A 23,123-nucleotide genomic window follows, 5' to 3' on the forward strand; every position below is an offset into this window, starting at 1 on the left:
CCCTCTCTCTCACTCTGGCCCCTCTCAGCCATTCTCAGGGACCACTGGCATCACAACAATCGGAGGGGATGTGTGATGAAAACCATGGGAGCTCATAGAAGCAAGAAGCCCCCACGGTATCCTGTCCAGTCAAGGTCCTCACAAATGTCAAGGGGACAGGAGGCTAAGCCATTTCCTCTCATGATGACAAAGCAATCTGCCTTCATGAAAACAGTCACTTTGTGGTATTACCAGCACATTTCAAGAGCCATGTTTGTATCCAGGGGTGAAGACATAAAATTCAAATTATAAGTTTTACTCATGTAATGTTTTGCTAATATAATTTTGTACCTGATTTTTGAAAGATTGATTCGATATATTAATAATTTCAAAATTTTCCAGCTTAAAATGGTTTGCAGAATTTTAAAAAATAAGCATAGTTTTAAGTTAGATTTAAATGTTTAAAAATAGCAGTGTAGGGGATCCCTGGGTGGCTCAGCGGTTTCACGCCTGCCTTTGGCCCAGGGCGCGATCCTGGGGTCCCGGGATCGAGTCCCGTGTCGGGCTCCCGGCATGGAGCCTGCTTCTCCCTCTGCCTGTGTCTCTGCCTCTCTCTCTCTCTCTCTCTATGTCTATCATAAATAAATAAATCTTTAAAAAAAATAGCAGTGTATTGAGGTATTCGTGGCTCTCATCATCAGTCCTTCAATCCTAGAAGAAATAAACAAAATGACTTTTTTTTTTTTAATGCACAGAAAGATTAGTTAGAAAATTAGAAGTGCAACTACTTGGCATAGCAATCAATAACAATGTTTGGAGAAGCAAGATGGCTATAATTGTGCAATGAATGTAGTTCAGCTCTTGGAGCACACTGTCAGGAGTCAGATCACTCCCAGGTGGTGTGCAGACATGAGGTTCCAGGTCTTTCCAAAAGTTCCCTTTACCTCACTTTGCTTTAAAAAAAGACCTACGTCGGTTCCTGTTGTCGCTAACTCAACAAAACCTCGGGAGAGTGTTCACTTTTAGGGACAGAAAAGCTGGAAGGAAAGGCACGCAGTGTTGGGTTGGCAGCGAGCAGTTGGAGCAGCAGGTGCACCGGGCATGGCGGAAGCGCCCCTGCCCTCCCTGAACAACACCCAGCACCTCAGGTCCAGCCCAGCTCTGAGCCATCTGCAGGCCCCCTGGTGGGATCCTGGCTCAGGGTGTGCATCTGGTCACAAGATAAGTCCTAAGCTCTCAGAAAAGCCTGAAAGAGGTGGGTTTTTAGGGGGGTGGGTGGGAGGAGTGGGGTCTGGGCAAAGTTCAAGCAGTTTTCTGTGTAAATTAATGCTAGTCGCTTCTCCTCCTTGAGCTGCGTGGGCTTACGGGGGCTCTGGGAGGAAAGCCCTGCTTTGGGGCAGCAGGGGACACCCGCACCCGGTTACCTATTGGTAAAAATCAATAATGTGTTCACAACTAGGCATCCGCTGACCTTCCTCCTACTGGATCCATCGCTGCGATCGTGAGCTGGAGATTTTTCTCCGTGTGACCCACGCGGACCTCCTGGGGCTTCCTGCCCACACCTTACGGCCCCTGCGCACAAACCACACATGCACATATCACCCTTCCTGCTTGACCTCTATGACTTGGTGTAGCGAGTCACACAGTGTGGCGAGTCCTAATTCTGTTCCTTACGTGCGTACCCCACACATCTTCAAGGTCCAGTCTGCACCCTTCCTCCAGCTGGAAATTTTCACGGCCACTTTTAAACAGAATACCGTCCTTCCCACCCACTTGCGGCTGCTTCTCTGGGCCACCCGGACGCCCCATGTCGCGTGCTGTTTTGCAGCATCATAACTGATGGGCCCATATTTTGCTACATGCTCCCCAAGGGCCTTGCTGGTACGTGAGTCCTTGCTCGTGCCGTGCTTGTGGTGGGTCTCAGGATATTGCTGTTGGGTGCTGCTTGTGTTCATACAAGTGATTTTAATAATCCTCACATGTGAGGTTTTACCTGTATTAAACTATCCGAGAGTTCCCACCTTCACTGACGTATTCCTCATATGGTTCCCATGAGCCTTGGACTATGAAACCAGATCATGCAAACTTAGCCAGAAGAAAATTTAGAACAGTGGAGAACCTTCCATATCACACATTGTTCAGTTTCAGTTACCCTTTTGAGATGCACACACGAAAGCCCAGAGAGAAACGGAGGTTTGTTCAAGGCACCGAGAAATGGGATATCCTTGTAACCTCAGGGCATATATTTACTCTCAGGGAGAGTAATCATTATAACTCTGGTCTGTAGATTAGACCTTTTGTATTGGTGATATTCTCACTATGCACATCCACATGCAGAGAGCTGGAGACCATGAGGAAGCTTTCTTGGAAGCCAGTCCACCAGGTACGTAAGCACGTGTACTGGTGACTGCCACCAAGTGCAGAACCTGCAAGTGGAGAGATTTGGTTGAGTGCAGAGGCATGGGAGAGACACAGAGGGTCATGGAGGGTGGGCTTGGGAGTTGAGGTGAAGGACAAAGGGCAGAAGGCGTGCCTTACCAAGGGGTCAAAGAATGGTGTCAGCAGGCATAGGATTCCCTGAAAACAAATAGTCGGCTTTGATTTTTACCAAGGGCTGTCCTAAGCCCAGATGTTAGGACTGGCTTAGTCAGTTTAAACCAGGAAGTTTTGCCTAGATGCCCACTCTGCAGGTGCACACTCATCACTCAGGGGTGAGAGACGATGAGGGCTTACAGATGCTGAGACAGATGCCGGTGGAAGACTCTTGTGCCGAATCTCCTGGTGCAGTAGAGGCAGGTCTAGAGGAGAGGGGGCCTCACAGTGCCCATGGTGGCACGCCCTTGTCAGATCTGGCCGCTCCTCTGCCCCACGAATACAAAGAGCGGAGCCAGACAGGGAAGTTCAAACTACAGAGGATACTCATTCATCTTTTCATTCCATCCACACATGGTTATTGATTATCTACTTTGTGCCAGCTTCCATTTTAGGGAGAGGGGATGAAATAGTAAACAAACTGGGAAAAAGAATCTCTCAGGGTGCCTGGTTGGCTTCAGTTAAGTGGCCAACTCTTGATTTCAGCTCAGGTCATGGTTTTGGGGTCATGGGAGCCAGCCCCGGGTGGGGCTCTGTGCTCAGTGGAGAGTCTGCTTGAGATTCTCTCTCTTTCTCTGCCCTCCCAAATAAATAAATCTTTAAAAAATGGGGCGGGGGGGAATCTCTAATATCACAGAGCCTACATTTTAGCAGGAGAAAAAGGCAATAGATGACTCATAAGTTGTAATCATATGATGATAAGTTTGAATTTGAGAGCACTGTTGAGATTTACCTGAGATCTGTCAGGTGCATGGAGTCAAAGCACCAGCACCAGGGCTATCTGCTGTGAACTGTGGTTATAGACACCAAAGGTTTGCATGACCGTCAAGGAACTTACACTGTGGTTTGATGTACAAAACTCATTGCAACACCATGAGTTTCTTTGTTTGTTTTACTTCAATATATTCTTTATTTAGAACATCTCCCATCCTCTAAAGTTCATTTGGAAAAAAATTTCTTGCTCCATATATAAATTCATCATTGATATTAGACATGGCCAACCTTAAATAGACAGTGTAGTTGTACACTTAAAAGTGAAAACCAACAGGGCTTTGAGATTCTGAAAGTGCTTTTCATATGCAATCTCCTTAAAAAGTCTACCCAGTTGTAACTATCTTATCTTTTGTTTGCTTAACCAAAACTATAAATAAGCCCTGATTCTGCATGCAGGATCTGAAAAACCTGTAAGAGACTAAGGGAGTATCTAGCTCAGTCACTCCCACTGTCAGGGCCCAGTGTTGCAGGGTTCCCGGCTGATCCCATGTTGAACCAGATGCTCTTTCTTTCCCTTGTAATCACCAAACTCTGCTGCTATAAGCTCATTGCCCTGACATTTTTTTCTCACGATGATTGTCTACACTGAGTTGCCAATCCCGCCTTCTGAGGGGCGACTTTACATTCAGGAAGGCATGGTGGTTAAAATTAGCAGTAGGAAAGAAGATTGTCCCGTGGGCTCTGCTGGGCTTTCTAAAGAAACGGAAATGGGTGCTATCTCTCCATTACCATCAATGTTAATATGTTAAGGAGCCAGAAGATAGCGCTTAGCAGGGATGGTGGCCACTTTTTACACTGGCTGTAAAATCATGTCTGATTGGAAGAACATTACCTATGGCTCATAGCGAGGAGCACAGAAGCTCCTTCTCTCCCACAAGATAGGCCTCAAGTGCCACAAATACAAAGTATTTATGGGAAAGCACCAGAGAGTCAAGAGTAGAAAAATCCACATTATTAAAGTTCTTTATCGTTTCTATGAAAGATGTTAGATGAAAGACGGTGTCTGTACAGTATTCTTTCTTAGAGTTAAGTATATGGCACTTTCCTGGAGGTCGACAGATGAATGGATAAGGAGACATGGTCTATATACACAAGGAAATGTTACTCAGCCATCAGAAAAGATGAATCCCCACCATTTACATCGATGTGGATGGAACTGGAGGGTATTATGCTGATTGAGGAAGCTCAGAGAAAGACAATTGTCATATGGTTTCACTTGTATGTGGAATATAAGAGACAGCACAGAGGATCACAGGGGAGGGGAGGGAAAACTAAATGGGAAGTCATCAGAGAGGGAGACAAACCATGAGAGGCTCCTAACTCTAGGTAACAAACTGAGGGTCGCTGGTGGGGAAGTGGTAACTGGGTGATGGGGTAACTGGGCAATGAGCATGAAGGAGGGCATGTGATGGGATGAACACCAGGTGTTCTATGCAACTGATAAATTATCAAATGCTCATCTGAAACAAAGTATGTGCTAGATGTCGGCTAATTGAATTTAAATAAAAAAAGTATTAAAACCTTTATAACTTATTTCAGAAGAGGTTTATACTTGTTTCCTTCACTGTATAAATCAACATTATAACAGGTAGACGTGAATGGTATTTGAATGTAAACCCGAAGGAAGTCCCCAGATACAGTGTTCCTTATTTCACATTGACATTTGATTAAATCAGGCTGATGCATTGAGAAGGTAAATGGTTCCCTTGAAGCATATTTGGCGTGCTAACATTTTTGATTTGAAGTATTAATTACCACACGCTAACGCACAGCGGCAGAGATATTTGCTAATCCGACACGCAGTCGTTTTCAGATTCTGATTTCAGAAGGACAATGATTGGAGGGAGGTCCTGAGACAGCATCCCGGGAGCTCTTTAGCTGACATTTCTGGGCACCAGGAAGCAAAATCTTTAAGAGTCATGCACAGGTAAGGATGCCTCACATGGTGGGATGAGTCATGCGATTTAGTGAGATATCTGGCGAAAAGTGTGAGACGTGAGACGGAGGGTGGGGAGGGGAGCGTGGGAGCACGGTGTAGGTGAGCAAAGAAAGCGCCCCGAGAGGATGGGTGTTTGGCTAGAGGGATGACCCAGGCCCATCAGATAAGCCCTGCTCTGAAAGCACCGGCTCCCTGGATTCTCTACCTTGGGCTGCGTGTTTCATTTAGGATTTATAGCTCCTCAGCCTGGGACAGAATTCACAACATGGGGACAGGAGAATGAGAGCGGCTTTTATGAAGAATAGGAGCAGCATGTGCAGGGTTTAATTAAAGCCACTCAGGAAGCAGAGAGCTAACGCAGACCCTGTCTGCTTTCTCAACAACTTTAACCTACCGACTGTCTCCCTAACCTATTATTAAGTTGCATAATCAGAAAGACGTGTTCCTTCTGTAGCACCGAGAGCATGGCCTTACAAAGAGGAGTGTGCCCGGTGATGTGCGTGCACGTGAGTGTGCACACACGCAGGGAGCTCAGGGTGCAGAGCTAGGAAATCTCACCTCGGAAGTTGTCCCCACTCTCTGTTCCTGCTCTCCCTACTAGTCTATCTAGGTGTTTATTCTCTCCAACATTCAGTATTTGCAGATTCCTCACCCTGGTGCTGCTGTGCGGGTCCCTAAGGGGCACCTGCAGACAGCCCGGCCACCGTCCTCATGGAGCCCCTTAGAGAGACAGGCAGACGTGTGCAGAGCCAGACAAGCTGTCACAGGAGATAGATGTGGGTCCTTTGTAAGCACAGAAGAGGCCAGTTGTTGTCTCGGTTGGTTTTGGTCACTGTAACAAAATAGCACAGCCCAGAGCCTAAAAGCACAAACGTTGATTTCTCCTTGTTCGGAAGGCTGGAAGGCCAAGGTCAGGGCACCAGCACCATCAGTGCCTGGTAGAGGGTCCTCCTCCTTGTGCACAGATGGCCTGGCCGCCTCCTGCTGTGTCCTCACGGGGGGGAGGGGAAGGGATGAGGGGGCTCTCAGGGGGTCTCTTGCAAGGGCACTGATTTCATTCACGAGTCCATAGCATTCAGTTCATAACACTTATCATAATAGACTTTCTGGATGAGATAATCTTATTTGGATTTTAAGAGAAGCAGCTTGCATAATAGAAATAGCCATGATTTTATAGGGACTTGTGTTTAAATCTACCTATGAGTCATCTGATATTTGGGAAGAAAATCTCTCCGAAGCTTCTGTTCACAGCTGTCCAGTGCAGATGCACATATTCCGGAGCGGGTGTGTGCATTAAATGATTCGGATGTGTGACAGAAAAGGTAGAGGGCGCATGGTAAGTACTCAATAATGCATTGTGGAGTTAATATGACTTAGAATTCTAATGGATAGGGGTTAACAGCTAGGTAGCGTAGGGGAGGGGAAGAGCATTCTCAACTCAGGTAACAAGCCATGCAAACCCTCAGATGAGAGAGGGTTGGAGCAAAAGGGCCAAGGTTAGGTACGCTGCCTTCCACACAAGTTGGGGGGGGTGCTGGGAGTAGAGCTGAACCCTCAGGGGGAGCCAGGTGGTAAGGGTCTTGCCTACCACACTGACAGGAATGAAAGTTCTTGCAGGGACAAGAAGTAACTGTGATCAGACTCACGGTTGAGGAGGGTGCTCTGGGAGTTCAGCATAGAATGGCCATGGTTGGTGAAGCCAGGTGTGGGACAACAGTTAGTCAGTCATGGGAGATGTGGGCGGGCATCTAGGTCAGCATCAGAGACACCTGTGAGGAGCAGTATTGCAAGGTGGGGTGTGGAGAGCGGTGGAGAAAGACATCAAGAGGGACTCCTGTGTCCAACTCGACCTACTGCTGGTGCCCGTGGTTGAATGGAAAGGAGACATCATGAGTGAGGGAAGAAGAGTGCTCCACTCTCTGCACAGGTGGAGTTAGAGCTGTGGTCAGGTGTTCAGGTAACAGCACATGCACACGGAGCACAGGAGAGGGAGGTCTGATTATGAATGGAGACTCATAGATGGGCGCTGTGCCCGTGGCCATTGAGATATGGGGCGTGGCTGGCACAGACTCATTTTGGTCATATGATAGGATCTTTGGTATGACCACGGGGTTGAGTCCAGATAAAATTTATGTCGAGAGGACATATCACAACAAACATTGACTTGCAGTCACAAAACCGATTCAAGGTTACCGCTGAGGTTACCAGACAGCTTCAGAACTTTTATTTACCCTTTTTTCATTTTGTTGCTTAAGCCACTTGCTTACAAAGGACCCATAACTGCTGAGTTATTACTTTTTGGTCTGGAATATCATTTCTCATTAGTGGTATTGAATATATGGGTGTTTATTTATAGTTGTATTAATAAAGTAATATTTATTGTGGAAAAAAATCTGCTTCCAAACCATACAAGTCGAATAACTGATACCCAAATCTCTTGACACAGACAGAACTCAAGCCTGGTGTGTCTCATGCTAAATCCCATACCTCTTAGACTTGGCCTGGCTGCTTTTCATGTCAAGTTTGACAGGGCAGGAGTTATAAACCAGAATCTGTAGTCTCTTCCTGCCACAATGTATGAATGTGTGTCTTGGTCTGGGCCATAAATTTGACTTTTTGGTATGAAATAGCTTATAAAACAATTCACATATGACTCAAAATTCTCGGGATGTTTGGAGGATTGGTATTCTGGTCAGAGATTGAGTGGAAGAGGAGAAACCCAGAGAAGTAATTAATGATGCCAGCCCATCAGTTCTAAAGCTTGGCAACGTGATGCTCTGCGCTTGTGGCTTTAGGACGCAGCATTTTACACGATTTAATTTTCCTCCATGCACTCACTGTATTTTTGAGAGCACCAGAAAATAAATCAGCATAGGGATCGAATCTATCGCCAATTTTCGATAGGCTGATTCTGTAAAGATCCCCTGGAATTCGAGAGCCACCAAGAATCAGAGGAAGTTGAAGGATGTGCAGAAAAGCCACACCTGCATGAGGTCTTTGCTTCTGAGCACAATTTTTTACTGGATTGATGACATGATCTACATTATAAGAGTGTCATTTTCCCAAGGGATGAGGCGTCGTGTTCTCAATGTTAACAGGCCAAGTTGGCAATCTGGATCTGATGTTAATTAACATAATAACGAAAAAGAAAATATTTTAGCCATGTTAGCCTGTGTCTCACTCAAAAATCTAGATCATGCAACAACAATTCATTTCTAGTAGTAATTTCCACTACGAGAGAGTTATATCTTCCAGTTGTGTACAAATTAAAAAGCTGTTAAGACCAAGAGATTCATGCACTATCACTGACTAAGGGTGCCCATTACTTTTATCTGCGCCTGGATTACGTCTTCCTTCTCGTGCCTTCATGTGTTTAGAGATCAGTTGGCTGTTTGAGTAACAAATTCACTGCACTGGAAGGTGTCCACCCCTTCTGGTGCCAATATGACTAGGTACAGCTTGCCAGGTGTTGGGTGGGAGCCCGGCCAGAGGAGTCGTAGATAGGGCAGGAGGAAACAAGGCAGCAAAATTTCCCTTTGGGTTCAGTCATTTATTGACGTATTTGTGCCACGTGTATATGTTGTCACTGTAATGTAGAAATAAACGAGGACAATGTTGGGATTCACCAGCTTTTCTTCCAAATATTTATAAGCATTCTGAAATGAATTTAAAAATGTGAATGGCAGACATATAAATGTTTTATTAAATTTCCTTGCTGATATGAGTTGAATATCCTTTAAAGGTATTGGCATCTGGTAAACCAGTGTCTGCCGGGTACGGTCTCCACGATGTACTCATCTTCAGAGATTCCTTTAAACAAGCTCTACTACAGCGTTTCCATCAAGAAGCACATTGCCTCCTAGCAGGTATCTGGAGACATCTGTGATTGCCTCGACTTGAGGTAGAGGGGGTGCCGCTGGACCTAGTGGGTCGAGGGCAGGGATGATGCTGAACACCCGACAATGTACAGGGCAGCTCCAACCCCAGCCCCCCACCCCAGTAGAGAATGATCCATTCCAAATTGCCAGTGTGCTGTATGCATTATGTCTGGGCAGGTAAATTGCCACACAGAATTAATGCTTTAGAGCCATCCCTGTTAGAGTTTAAACTAAGAGTGCAGGAACCTGATAACAGGGATAGAAATATGCTCCATCTTAATAGGGCCAGATTAAATAAAAACTTCCATCTGGCTTCCATGCTGAGGCCTGCAGAAGCCCTAAAGAATATATTTATTGTGGCTTGCGCATGATCTAGCAGTGGAGAGCTCCAACTGAGTATTTATTGAATTTGGCACAAGCACTAGTTTTTGTTGGATGTTTGCATATAATTTTATTAATTCAACTTTTACCATATTCCAATATTTTTGGTTAATATGGGACTTTAAAATTAGTGGGCCATCTGCTTTAGATGTTGCAGGGTATTCGCTGCCAAAGATTTGAAAAGATGCAAAGTATGAGATGTGCATATTGTCTCAGGAAAATAAATAAAATAATTAAATTGCTGCATTTATTATTGTCCAAATGAATTTTCAAAACTCTAATTTTTGATTTTCTCTAACAAGCCTTATGAGCATTTAGACCAATACAAGTGCATTTGATGTGTAGTTTCTACAGAGATGTCTGTATACATGTTCTCACATGTATGAATTCCTCAACATCAAGAATATTTTTCAATTAATACAGATTTTAATAATAATGTGGGCGCATCATATATTTTTAATTTGCTGAGACAAATATTCATAGACAAATCATGTGCACGTGTATTCCTTACAATTTACTTACAAACGTCAGAAATGTCTTGTTCGAAATGCGCATATTTGGGGAATGAGCTTGAGGTGTGCCCTAGCGCTTGAACACATGGCTCTGCATGGAGCTCCCAGAGGTTTGGGAATTCTGATAAAGTCCCTGCTCAATTCTTACTTGGATAGATGTCACCCTGAAGCCTTCTTAAACACAGCCCCTGGCCACTCTCTATCTGCCTCATGGTTTTGTTTCTCTTCAGTGCGTTTGTTCCTTCTAACAGTATATTATATATATGTTCAATTATTTTCTGTTGTCTGTCTTCCCTACTGTATATGTATAAATTCCCTGAGAGTTTGTGTTATGTCCCTTTAAAAAAAAAAAAACTTTTTTATTTAAGTAATTTCTACACCCAACGTGAGGTTTGAAATTGTGACCCTGAGATCGAGTCATGTGCTCTTCCAGCTGAGCCAGCCAGGCGCCCCCGTGTTATGTCCTATTAGCCACAGTATCCCCAGAAACCAGAGAGTGTCTGGCACTAACTAAATGCTAAAAAAAAAGGATATTGAATACATTTTAAGGTGAAATTTTGTAATTTTTATATACATCAGCAGTAACAATGTTTTAAATACATCGATCACTTACTATGTACCAGGCCCATAGTGCCAGGGTCTCACATCCTATCTGTCATGACCCACTTGGACAGGTGATTAGAAGCCCCAGTTTACAGATTGGGAAGCTGGCAATCAGGTTTCGTATATGCGGATCTCAAACAGGCAGAGAGCAGGTAACATGTGAATCCAGTACTTTAATTCTGGAGCCTGGGATTCTAACCACCTATGCAACGAGATTGACCAAGTTAGAGATCAATTGGATTTATCAACATACCGGAGGTAGTAAAATTTTATTTGCTTTTACTACACTATTTACTGTGCACTTTATGAAGAACCTGTGATACAACAATGATCATGTAGTAGGATTTTATTTATTAATTTATTCTTCACTTAAACACAACTAATTTAGCTCTGATCACCAGTGAACTCTCCAGTAATGCGTCTTCCAAAGAAGTGTGCAAGCACTGTGAACTGAGTATCCATACACGCATATATTTGACGTCAGGACCCCCTGACATACGACTTTCTTTTTTGAGCTCCTTTCATGCCCTACTGAAGTTGAGGCTCCGTAGGAGGGTTCTGGGTAATTCTGATCACCCTTGCTAAAACACTGTGTGAGGAGAAGTTCTGGAAACATTATACCAATTTTACTGAGAGATATCCAGCAAATATGTGATTGTTGTAGGATTCTACCATCACATCTATTGTATATTTCCTTCCAAACAATTTCTGGTCAGTGATCAATTTCCCAGATGCAAACTGTTCTCTCTTGACAGTGTCCTTTGTTATATGGATCCTAGAAAGCCTGGGGATGCTGTGAATACTGACCCCTGCCTGCGTTGATGCTACGTTGGAAGCCGTCCGTGCTGCTGGTGTCTCAGGATCATGAGCAACAGTCTAGGAGCAAACAAAACACTTTATTTGAGACAAGCAAAGTGAATGCTGTTTCTTCCCCCAGATCCAATCAACTGAAGTTCTTTCTGATGCTGCAGTATTTCCAGCATGCTGCAGATGTGAAAAGATGGATGTTTAGAACAGGCTAGAACATTTTGACTTATATGTCTGGAAAGGTTCATTTAATACCTTATTACATGTTCTTTTATATATTCACTAATTGACATCAAAATTTTAATTGCTGCTATCCCCGAATGAATGCATCATTGCTTTCTGAATTCTGAGGACTACTGTTCCTTCGCAGTGTATGGTTAACTCAGTTTGATACAAAATTGCCAAAGCTTTTAGTTTTCATCATTGTTCTCTGATTCAAAACAATTTTAAATGAATTTGTAATTATTATTAACTGCAGACCCTGTTGAAGCTGAAAAAAGAAAGGGTATATGGGAATACAATTTTCAAAATTATCCAACTTTGTCTTTTACTGCGGCGATAAACCTTGTCAACTTAACCCAGGGGAAACAATGATGTCTTTTTAGGAATAATCCACATTTCCTTGATGATGCCTCAAGTCAAAGTTGTGTGTACATCAGCGATCCTCAAAGTGGTGTCCACGCTCCAGCCTGCTCTCCAGGGGGACAGTCCCTGAGAAACTTTCAGGGGTCCTGTGAAATGAGAATTATTTTCATGACACAAAGATGTAATTGGCCTCTTTCACTGGCCTGACATTTGCTCTGGTGGGTAAAACTTCTAGTCTCTTAACTAGAATCAAACTATACTTACTACTAGTTACTGTATTCACCTCCACACACTAGAGAGAGATAGGAAAAGCCAATTTGACTTAAGGATCTCCTTGAAGAAGCAGTAGGCATTATTATTTTATTATGGTAACTAAAAGCATAGCATTTCTGCTGCATGATGAAACGCTATGTTTATCTCAAGGAAAATCACTCGTGTGACTGAGTTTCAATCTGAACTAACCACTTTTTTTGTCCTACAGATACAATTTTAATTGAAAAGAATGACATAGAGACAAATTCAGGGTTGAGTGTTTGACAAATGTGTCTTGGAAATGAATAAAGTACTTGCCATGTCGAGGAAAAGAACTAGAATATTTGTTGCCTCTGCGATAAATGTTGAGCTTTCAAGTGAACATTAAGACATTTAGATAACTTGTATCCATAATAACCTAAAATAACGTAAAGATCATTCAAAATGTAAGATAGACAAATGGATTGTGCAAAAAGTTTATTGGTGTGGTTTCAGATTCCACTTTGCAACCACATATCCAACCACCACTCGTTGAGTTTGGGTATAAAAGAAGGGTATCCTCAATTATCTGAAAAGGTAATTAGCATGCTTCTCTTTTTTCCACTCCTTACTTGTGTGAGGCCAGATTTTCTATATATATTTAAAACAAAATAACATATATAAAAACAAATGAATGGAAAAATGGATAGAAAAATCCATCAGTTTTCAATCAATCCAGGTACTAAAGTGATTTGTAGCAACATGACAAGACATATATTGAAGTTGGTAACAGTTTCTGGAAATACTTATCCTTTCATTAACATAACACAGATATATATCTTTCTCAATTTCCATGGCATATAACAATAATAAACTATGTTTAGTGACCTTCTTGTTATTGTTGTGACACATAAATTGCTTTTTGGAATACCAGCCAACCAGAGAAGAAGAAAGAGACACAGGACATGCAGGAATCAGAGATACAGAGGGAACATGCATTTTGTCTTATTTAATGAGAAAATTTTTGCTTTGTTTTGTTTTTTAATATTACTTTGAATTTCTTTACAGCTCTTAGAAAAACCACAGACCCTGAGCCTTCCCTCAGTAGAGAATTGCTACTTTGTGATCAAAGTTTAGGATTTTGACCCTGGATGGGCATCACACTTTGCTGGGGAATTCTACGTTGGCTCCTTTTCCATCTACAGCAACCACACAGGGGCAGCAAGCTGGCCAAAAGTTGGTGACTTCACTAGGTGGTGCCAAGAACACTTTGGGCTTAAACACAGAGGACTAACCCAGGCTTTTATTGTCTTCCCTTTACCCCTGGTTTTTGGTTTGGAATATATCATCAAGAGATCTCATGGTTTAATTTTATATTAGCCAAACAGATAGACTTTGAAGGTATAGATATTCATAAACAGTCAAATGACTGTCTTGAGGTCATGTCCAGGCTGCCGAGTGCCCACTCTGGAGTCTGAGCAGGCATTCCAACAATGTCCGTAATCTCTCAGGGAAGTGTCTGTACATCACTTGACACTGCTTCAGTGACACTAAATGACACCATGCTGCCACTATGTTTAGCCGTCTGACATCCCAGTTTCCTCACTTACAAACAGCGAAAATCTCATCTATCTTGCTGGGGTTTTGTGGGGATGAGCAGAATCGACATCACTCTTGGAACATGGTCATCTCTCATTAAGGGGTAGAGGTTATCCAACAGGGCCTGGCGCATTGCTATCCCCTCTTTTGAATCTCTTCATGTTTGTCCTCATTACCTTCATTACACTATTAAAAATTGTAATTCAAAAGGGCTGGATTCCATTTCAGCATATGGGGTATACTGGGTGGAAACCTACCTTCATTAGGAGGTAGGGATGGTATATGGCTCATGGCATCTGAGAATGTTGCAGTGTCAAGAAAGAATGATTTAAAAAGAGTGGCAGGAACATCAGGCAGGAGGACTGGCATGACACTACTGCCAGCATGCACCTTCCAGCTCCTGAGAATAGGCTGCTGTTGAGGATAGAGAGTGTGGGGAGGAGGCGGTTATGGGAGGGCAGGAAGAAGTATGTGGTAGAGACTCTGGGACCCACACTTCTGCTTCTCTACTCCCTTCAGGCTCTTGGGGGTGTGTGGGGAGGATTGTGCTGTACTGCTCCCCTGTAGTGAGGCAAAGCCACATGGCAAGTTCCTGCTGCTAAGCTGTGAGTGGAAAAGTGTGTGTCAGTTGAAGACAAAAGTGCTTCAGTATTTTCTCCCCAATGACAGCAACCAAGGAGGCCCTGGGCTTCACATGGGAAGCCACAGGCTAGTGGTTCCTCTCTGAGATGGGGCTCCTGAGTGATTGGGTGGAGCAGAGACCCCTGCCAACTAATCTGAGACATGTATCATGAATGAGAGGTAAACCTCTGTGCATCAAGCCACTCAAATTCGGGAGGCCATTTGTTATTGCAGCATAAGCTAAATTAACCCGACTAATGTATTTCAGTGATTTGGGACATGGGACTGAGTGGTCACAAGGCTGGATAAATTAAATGCACAAAAGGGTTTGAAGCAGAATAGTTGGCAATGCCTTTATGGCAGACATGTCAAAAATGATAGGAATGTACTTCTTGAAAGGTTACAAGACAGTAAGTTGAACTTTTGGAAGAGAACGTGTAGCTGATTAAACAAATCAAGTTTCTTCTGGGATAATGTGTGATTTGGGAGAAATAATATTAGCCTTAGATGGATCCAAGTGAATCCTGGTGTGTCCATTCAGTTGCGTGAACATGACAAGTTACTCAAATTTCTCACCCTCACATTCTCCTTCAAATGTGAATAATACTTTGAAACTCAGGGGCCACTGTGAAGATAACAATAATAAATGTATAGGAACATCTTTGATGTTCAAAATGTATTAGTTTCTATCTTGATAACCGTTACTCCAAACAGATGACCAGAAACTTTACCAAGAATTTTTTTTGTAGTAATTCTTTCTTACTATTTTTTTTAAAACAGAAAGTACAATTTTGAGAGGATGTTTGGTTAGGCACAAGCATAGGTACAAAATCTTTACATGTAAAATTAATCATTTGCTTCCATCTGCAAAGGACTTATGACCAAAAGTTTATTTCTTTCTAGAAAACTTCCTCCTAAGCCACTCTTACAGCTGCTAGTTTTGCTGTGAGTTTATTTACAGCAGGTGGCCTTGAAATTTTTGGTTCTATTTCCCCTCAGAGTAAAATGTGTTGCTGTTTTTACATTTCCCATCATTTGAAAAATAAAACATATACTCAGATACCAGGATCCTTTGTTTCTCTGATTCTTTGCAATGTCTGGGTAAACAGCTCACTTCCTGCTCTAGGCTACCAAGACCAGAGGAAAACAAGCTCCCTGCACCCTGGCTCCATCAGATAACAATGGATTGTGGGATCCATTCCCCACCTGAATTAGGGAAATGTGGAGAGACTCCAGGTGGCCTGGATGCCACTTGCATGCATCACTTCACTTCAGGATGTGGGTCCTGCCACTCAGTGGGCCAGACAGAGAGAAGACAGTAAGATCCTTTGAAACCATCAGAGTTGGTATAATGTCTGCTGTCCTGTCTCCAGGAGACAGCCATATCTCAAGAGTTCCTTGTGGGAAATGTATAATTCTGATCTCCAGAGCGACAGCGTAGGTAAAGCATGGCCCATGCACACCACATGGCTGGTCCAAAAAGCCCATAAAAGACAAAGTTGTCCTACTTTGATGTGTGTTTCACCCTCATTGAAAAGAATACATTTTTGAAAGGGCCTTTGCTGAGGAGGAGAACATATAACCTCAGGGCAAACAGCTCAGAACCTGTTTGTAAGGAGAGTGTGTATTTCTAAATCAGGTAATCTCGAGTTCAAACCCACGGCCCGCCATTTACCAGATGCATGAAGTATCTCTAACAGAGTCTTGCAGAGGCTGAGGAGGGACAAAAAGAAGTTGGACCCTAAGTCACTGCTAAGGTTAGCATCAAATAACAAGAGCATGAGTCTGGAAGTTCCCCATGTGCACTGCAGGTGCATGTGTGGAGCTCCAGAGAGGATGGGAACACAGGGGACAGCTAAAGCCTCATGATCAGGTGTCTCTGGCTCTTCTGATTAAGTTTAGTTATTACCACGTACCATCCATTACGTTCCAGATTTAAGTTGGAGACAACTTTTTACTTCTTTCAGAGATTATGAAATAAAATGAGACTATTGAAACTTAGAATTACAAGGGACTTATTCAAGGGATAAAGCTTTAATTTTCTAGGTATGTGTGTGATATTTACCTTTTGAAGGAGGTGGAGAGGCAATGCCGGAACAGAGGAGGCTCTAGCACTCAGGCGTGTCCTGCTGCCTGTGAGTATGCGGAATTGAATAATATGACACATGAGTTGTTCTGACAAAATTGCCTGAAACTCTACCCAGTGGCATCTCCTAGAAACAAGAATCATCTTCCAGCCAAATTATTGAGTGCCTAGTAGAGGTTTTGTTATTTATAAGCATAATCCTAATAATAAAATAAATAGTTTAGCTGCACCTAATAAGATATTATATAGTTACAGATTTATTAAAAATCATACTTCAATACAAATTTTAATTTTAATGGAAACAAATAAGAAAACCATAAAAACGATGGGTTACTCCATGATGGGTGAATGATGCATGTAGTAAGTACTTGGATGCCAGAGAAGGAAGAGATTTAAGCTTTCGCACAGTGTTTGGCTTGAGAGAATAAGAATCTCTCAAATGTGTTTGTGGCCTGAAGAGCATGAAAGGAGAGAAGGAAAGACGTGCTTCTGGCAAACCGGGCGCCGTGGGACTCCCCTGCGAGGCTGCACCGGGGCTGAGGCTGGGAAGGAGGTCACGTCAGCATGTACAGAGGTGGTTGGAGTGGGTCTGAATGACGAGGGAGTCACGTAAGCAAAGCTTCTGCATCCTTCAGGTGGGAGAAGGGATCATCGTGGGTTTGGTGCAGCAGCGGGGAACAAAGGCAACTAGCCCATGGATTAAACATGCGTGCGTGGAAAAATGCGCATGAGGTGTCTGAGACTTTTTTTTTTTTGAGTGGCTCTAGTTAACGACTCCTCTGATTTAATATGAGCTGTTAAAAAGAATCACTGCTTTTCAACCAAATTATCATACCACTAAAAATGTTCATCAGCCTGTCAGTGCTGTGCCTGCAACTTGAACCCTCTGATGATTTAACTTTCCCTTCAATATTCCGTCTTCTCGTCATAAAAGTGTAGATAAATAACTCAAGTGCAAACAGAAATTCTTTTAACTCTTTTCAGGGAGCCGCTGTGAGGGGCCAGGGTCCCTATGCACCCCGACTCAGTAGAACAGCTTAGCATGAGAATATTGGCTGAAAAACCCAAGCATTCTGTACTAGCAGATGGAGTGTGTGGCCATTTTTGAAAAGGAACAAATGTATGAATTTAATTAGGAAGGGATTTGACAAGCTCCTTTCCTTTGGTTGCATAATTTTGGAGACAATTGGGATAAAGTGCATGGTGGTCGTTGGGTTTGTTTTGTGTTTTTTTTTTTTTTCTTCCTTTCAAAGATAATACCATTGCAGCATTTTTTCATTTCTTCCTTTTTTCCGATTTTCTCTATGCCTGCCTCCTGAGTTTAGGAACTCATAAATGATATTGTTTATGCAACTTTTTTTTTTCCAGATCTGTGGCAAAAACTGGTTGTGTCTGTGATTCTTTTAACAGGAGACCCACTTGGCATGCGTGCACTTAATTTATGGCTGGCCGAGTGCTAACAGCAGCCTGCCTCTGAGACCACGTGCCTCACACCACCTTGGGCAGTTTGTCAAGGGTGTTGTGGAGTGGAGGAAATGCAATCTTTTCAGGGGCAGGTCTCAGTGCATTACATTATTTTTATAGGGGATGTTTTAGAGGCACAATCCTTGGCCTGGCAATATATTAAAGGAAGAACTCAGGACAAAGGAAATATCCTTAATCTCAGCCCAATTTTTGCTACTGAACAGCACAAGTTCTGCAGGGGTCTGTGTGCAGAGACGGCTTGCAGAACCCTTGGTAGGCAGCAGCCTTTTTGTAATGTTCTTTACCATAAGAGGAAACAAATGGGAAACCTAGGGCATAGATGTGCCTAAAATAAAGATGCATTTGACGCAGCCATTTATTTAATCTGTAAAATTGATATAATTCCAACCCCACCCACATTTCGACCTGTGGGTGATTAATTGCAGTGATATGTATAGAAAGACTGTAAGCCCCCAAATACAAAGGGTTACTGCATGATGTGAGACTCCCACAAGCCATGGGCTTGGAGGGCTCTGGAAAACTCAGGCAGTGCCACCTGTTCCTCTAGCACTCCAGCACCCAAAACTGAATCTGTCATCTTAGGTCTCTTGTTCTCTCTGTGACCCGTATTTCTTCATCTGTCATTTGAAAATGGTCCCTGATGGGATTGAAATGATGCATGGAGTTGACATTATGGGTGGGACACAGTGAGTAGACCCTGTCAGTGGGCTTTCTAGTTTCCTCCACATCAAGGGAATGACAAAAGGGTCAAGGTAATGATACAGCATACCCCAACCTACCCCTCAGAACAAAGACAGGAATTATTTTATGCATTCATTGAACAAATATGTATTAAGTAATTGCTCTATACCAGGCTCTTGCTCAATACTTCAAAGAGCAGGACAGATACAATTCTGCTCTTCGGAGACAGAACTGACCAGAGGATATCTACAATAAGAGAGTAAAACAACAAATACATATAATCAAGACTGGGAAAGAAAACAGGACATCATGAAAGGAAAACACAAGATGTAGATGGTGAGTGGTTAGGAGGACATCACTGTGATAGTCATGTTTGTGATGTGACTAGAAAGCATAGAAGAAACCAACCAGGAGAAGAACAAAAGATGGGGAACATTTCACAATGAAGACTCAATGTGTGTATAGGCACTGAGACAGGAAAGTGAGTCCGATTTCTGAGGAAAACACAATGGTAAGTAAGGTCTTCTAGAGACCAGATTGCACTGTGTGTCCTTGGGCATATTAAGAAGTTTCAGTGCAAAATGTGCCACGAGGTAATTTTGTGAAGTTTTTGAGTGGGTTTTTGAGTGGCTAAGAAGTTGGAGAGAAACTGATGTATAGGAGGTTTGCAAACACATGATCAACAGGACATGTCAAAGTCAACAAAAGAGGCTATTTAGTAATGCCCCAAATATTAAAGCAAATTTAGAGAAAATGATTTGAGTTTGGAGCTATTGCCAGAAACAAGGAATGCTGTGGTTTGGGGCATTTGGGAGGCTCAGTCAGTTAAGGGTCTGACTCTTGTTTGATTCCAACTCAGGCCCTGAACTCAGGGATATAAATCGGGCCCCATATCGGGCTTTGTGCTCAGCACAGAGTCTGCTTGAGATTGTCTCTCTCCCTCTGTCTCTCTTCATTCCCTCTCTTTCTCTCTTGCTCAAATAAATAAATATTTTTTTAAAGGAATGCTGTGGGGAAAGGAATTTTAAGAGGTAAAAGTATGGATGTGTTTAAAAAGGTAGAAATTAGGATTCAGTTTCAGACATTGCAATTTTGAAAATCAGGGAGGCATATTGGTAAGATGTTTACTGGGCACTAGAAATGGACTCTAGAGTTAAATTGTCTGAGTATGAGATGTGCATTTTGAAGTTATAAGTACCCAGGTGGTACTTAAAGTCATCTGAGGCAATGTAACAAAAGAAGGACAGAATGTCAGGACTGAGCTCTGAGGAAGAAGATTAAAAATTTTAGTGGATTCAGACATCACCAGGAAAAATAGGAAGAGAAAAAAAAAAGCAAAAGAGAGAAAAGTAACAGGATGCAGAACCTGGAGTATGTGAAATCATGAAATCTAAGAACAGTGATTTAATAAGGAGAGATAGTCAAGTGTGTCAATAATTCCTGAGAGAATAAACAAGAAGAAACAAAATGGCTTAAAATTTCATTGTATTGAATTTGACAGCATGTGAGCACCTACTGGCTTTGACAAAAGCCATTTCTGTGGAACCAACAGTTGGAGCAAGTAAAGAAATAGAGGAAATTGAATAGAAAACCTAATTGAGAAGCATGAAGACTAAGTGGATACAAGTTGAGAAATAGGGAGGTCAAAAATTGGAAGACAGGCAGTGGGAACAGTGCAGTCATAGTGGATGGTGCTCTAAGGCCAAAAGAGAGCAGTCCAGGGATTTCTAGAACATGTGCATGTGGGAGCTTATGAGGATGAGCCCTTCAGGAGCGAGAAGGCAAACACAGGGTTGCTGCAGGGCCTCAGGAGGAATCGAAGGGAGTGGTATCCTCAGCCTCTGGGGACAGGTTGACCATCGATCACAGGGTGCTGCTGGGTGGGTAGGTTGTAGAGACATGTAGAGCAGTGATTTCCAAAATTCTTGCTACCACAAAACCCTTTATTTCATACCCTTCACAACCCCTATCATTTGAAATATTTTATATGTAACACTTATTCAGTTAAATCACTTAACCATTTTTTCCCCAAACACCAGTGAGTCAGCATTCAGCATAAGGTAAAATTTTTGCTAAGTGTTGAAGTATGCACTCTTACTAGTTTAGGTCATTCTTGGTAATCACTATTGCTAACTTGTCTGCTGCGGAAGTATGTGTTTCAGAGGGAATTCTGCTATTCAGAAGGGAGATAGATAAATAGGAAGAAGATATTTAGCCCAACATCCATTTCTGAGCAACAGACCAATAACCGAAAATGAGAAAGGCAGAACTTGCTAAAAGAAGACCAAGGGCAGAGGCAAAAGCATCTCTCAGTGGTATCCCCTGGGTCTTTGCCCACAGCCCCACACTGAAGCCGGAGTCAGTAACTCTGTGACCATGGGGGCCATCTCCCCCAGTACTGTGCCACCGGAAGTGCTGCTGGAAAGATGGCACCTATTATACGTGCACTGTGCATCATTAGGTGGACCAACTAACATCATAACCATGATACGATGCTGAGTCCCCAGGGTTGGGGATACATGAGTCTGGGGATACATGGGTCAATGCAGGTAGGGATGGCTCTGTTTAAAATCACTTTCAGTTATCTGCTTGGGAGAACTTATGATTTTCTTTCCTGAAACTCTAGTCTTTGCAGGATTATAGGTTCTAGTTCTGTAAGGGCGAAAAATTTCATTAAGAGATGTTGTGTGCGTCCCATTGAATTATAAGCTATGGCTGCTACCCAGGCACTTACTGTTCCCCATGGAAAGGTATCAGCAAACAAACAAAGAAAAAGAATTATTGTAGGGTGAGAGATTTTGAATTTTTTTCCCCTTTCCAAATGTTAAAATTAGTAAATTATATCAGTAATGTTAATTAATTATATGTAATCTTTCTATATGAACTTCTCTACAGAGTTAAAATCAAAACCTGTACTCCATAAACAGCCATTCTGCTTGATGTTTGTATAAATTCCAGAACTGGTATTTCATTTTGGACTTAAGACTTGAGCCTCAGAAGAGATTACTCAATCTTCAAGGGTTCCTTTCAAAAAATAAAAAAAAGGTTCCTTTCATTTCATAATTCTTAATATGAAGATGGTAGACTTGGAATGTGTTTAGAGTTATATACTGTAATGTACTATCTGTCATCATAGACACATGATGCTTGCATTTTTCAGTTATGATTTCAGGAATATATAAAAACCAAACTTATGGAAAAATCTTTCATTTCTGGCATCTATTATGAGCTAGGTTATTTTGGATATTAAAATGAATAAAAAATACAAAATTTCCTTTGATAGCAACTGTGAGCATATTTTTAAATCATATTAACTGACAGTGCAACATGTTCAAAATGGTCTTTAGCAGGTGTTCTCATGAAGCAAAAGCTGCGTTGCTATAAAAAGTAAGTAACAGGAAATGATTACATTAAAACAATGTATAACAATACTGAACTATGAAAAGGAAAATGAACCCTGGATAATCACTCGATTCCTTTGGTGCCATGGTGTTTTATAATCCACACCAAAGGATAGTTTATTTTAGATCATTTTTCTCCCAAGATTGAAGTTAATTGTTTTTCTAATTTTTAAAGGCAGACAATTATAAGTGAAAAATCATGAAAATTAAAATATACACATATATTAATATAATGGAAATAAGTTATAAACTACTATTGATGTAGTAATATATAATTTCCAATACCATGTTTTTATTGAAAGGAGGAGAAGATAAACATTCTTTCATAACCTGCTTATTTTTTCATTGAGTACATGATGTAAATGTGCATATGGAATATAGATTGACATTCTGAGTTTAAATTGCAGCCTCATAAACCATAAGAGATAACATATATTAAATACTTCACTTACCCTCTACACGTGAAAATTTAAGCTGGTTTTATTTTATTGCAGTCCTAAACATTGCTGCTTTTTATGTGTTTCTACATATAACGTATGTATTTGTCTAATTATTTCCTTTGGATATAGTCTTAGAAGTGGTTGTTCATAAAAGTCCACTATGAACCCACTCTCTTCTAAGATGCCCTGGCAGGTAAAGGAGTCCCTGAAGTTGCAAAGTGAGGTAGCTTTTCTCTTAGGGTTGCCGGAAATTGGGCTTTTCTACTCTAGGGGTGGAGTTTGAGTGGTGACATTGAGTTCCTCTGCCTGTCTATGACAGCACAAAAACCAATACTGTGTGGGCCACAAATACCACCACGTAGACTGTACTGGAATAGCGTAGAAAAGAAAGACAAATTCCTAATAACTAATTATCACCTCATTTATCTCATCATTTAACTGATTTTACTTATCAAGCATTTCAAATATACGTAATATACAAATAATATGAAAAAAGTCACGTGTATATGTAAATGATATAAAACAGAAT

The sequence above is a fragment of the Canis lupus genome, chromosome 17 (genome assembly GCF_011100685.1).
Source record: "Canis lupus familiaris isolate Mischka breed German Shepherd chromosome 17, alternate assembly UU_Cfam_GSD_1.0, whole genome shotgun sequence".
Lineage (NCBI taxonomy): Eukaryota > Metazoa > Chordata > Mammalia > Carnivora > Canidae > Canis > Canis lupus.